Source organism: Galeopterus variegatus, unplaced genomic scaffold, assembly GCF_000696425.1.
Source record: "Galeopterus variegatus unplaced genomic scaffold, G_variegatus-3.0.2 Scaffold6399, whole genome shotgun sequence".
Lineage (NCBI taxonomy): Eukaryota > Metazoa > Chordata > Mammalia > Dermoptera > Cynocephalidae > Galeopterus > Galeopterus variegatus.
The window spans coordinates 89,398-91,231 of record NW_007732510.1 but is presented as its reverse complement, the minus strand read 5'-3'; the positions used below and the strand labels follow the sequence as shown (position 1 = coordinate 91,231).

The window sequence follows — 1,834 nt, the reverse complement described above, 5'->3', positions numbered from 1 at the left end:
CATTAATAATAATAATAATAATAAAATAGTGGCTGGCCAGTACAGGAATAGAACCTTAGACCTTGGTGTTATCAGTACCATGCTCTAACCAACTGAGCAAACCAGCCAGCACCCCCCCAAATATTAACTATTCTAGCATAGTTCCATGTGGAACTATGATGGGAAAGTGTTATGCTTTTCTTCATAAAAGTGATGTATTCTAATTAGAAGAATTTTATAAGCCACATTAAAAAGTAAGTGGATATAGTTAAAAAAAAAACTTTTCAAAAACATTTCAGTCACACTCTATAAATGACCAATTATTTTACTACATCTGTTATAATCTCCTCAAAGAGAATAACAATGCTATGAATCAACCAATGGTTTACACATATTTCGCAAGAGAATACATTAACACAGAAACTTTAAATGATTTTTATCCAAAGAATTTAAATGTACTTAATTTACAGAAATGCAAAATAGACTGTTAGGTGTCTTCAGCGGGTAAGAATTATCATCTATGAGCAGATTGGCTTGTTGTCTTGAGCAGCAAGCAAGTCTTTTCTAAGGCAGAATCTCTGTTTTTAGATACCTCTGACACCACAGAATATTTGGTTAATTACCATCTGCATGAGGACACAGCAATATTTTACTATAAGAACAAGAATAGATTAATTTTTTTCCCTGAGACTGTTTTCAGAAATGTTCAGGAAATTAGAAGCTCAAACATTTTTAATAAAGAAAATAATACGGATTTTTTTAAAAGTACAATTTTATTTCTACATTAGACATTAAAACTCTTATTCTCTGTAAAAATGAAAATTCCTTCAACAAGAGAAAATCTAACAGCAGTTACTAATGAGCAGCTTTGTAACCTCATTGGTACCCTCAAATATAGTAATGCAATACAAGATTTTCATGTATTTTCATTATCAAAGAAAAAAATTAAATTTTTTAGCATTTTAATACCCTCTCAAATAATTCTTTGTAATTGAGTGACTTGTGTATAGAATCAAGGAAAACGCTTTAAAAACCAGAACACACGGGCTCTTTCTGTTTCCACCATCTTGAAGTGTGAGACTCCTGGGTCATTGTCATCTCCACCAGATGGACTTTGGACTTCCCAGCCTCAGAAACTGAATAATTTCTGGATCTTCACAATAAATATTTGCTGGACAACTTAATAAAATGAATGGATGAGTTGTGTCTACTCTGGCAGTCTTGTTGTGGTTCCAAGGATATGAAATATTATGGACACTTGAGAAAAATCTTCAGGGAATGTTTATTTGGTCAGAAGTCTTGAGAGTCTTAGGATAATATCTCCAACCCCTTCTGTCAAATACACAAGATGTTGTAACTGAGGCTTTACTCAATATAATATCAGAATTCTGCAGAACCTAGAAGAGCATCTCCTCTGACTCCTTCAGCCCTTTCCTGTTTCACCCCATCTTTACTGAGAGGAGCATACATTCAACAAATTATTTTGCTTCCAAGGCTACACTGCAATGCCATTTTACTCCAGCTTTACCCCCCACTTTAGGGTGCTTTATTCTTAAGCTTTGATATCGTAGTTGCTAGAAAATTCTAATGACAGCATCTAAGAACTTGGCTAGTACAAAGTAGAAGTAAGACTAACACTGCTGGATTGATTGCATCCTCCTTTGAAGTTTCAGAAGGCTCATGAAAATGAGTAACATCAAAAAAAAAAGATACCAGAAATACAAAAAACCAAGAAAGTACACCACCAAAAGTTAATAAATCTCAAACTCTAGATCCCATAGAACAGGAAGCCCTTGGAATGAATGACAAGGAATTTCGAGTGATAATTCTAAAGAAACTGAATGAGATACAAGAA

General features: G+C 33.7%; 1 protein-coding gene across 1 annotated transcript in view; it reads right to left on the bottom strand.

Annotated features, from left to right (window-relative positions):
* LOC103606234 (glutamate receptor 4) overlaps positions 1-1,834 on the bottom strand; it is a 116,792-nt gene that overhangs the window by 93,485 nt on the left and 21,473 nt on the right. The window lies entirely within an intron of this gene.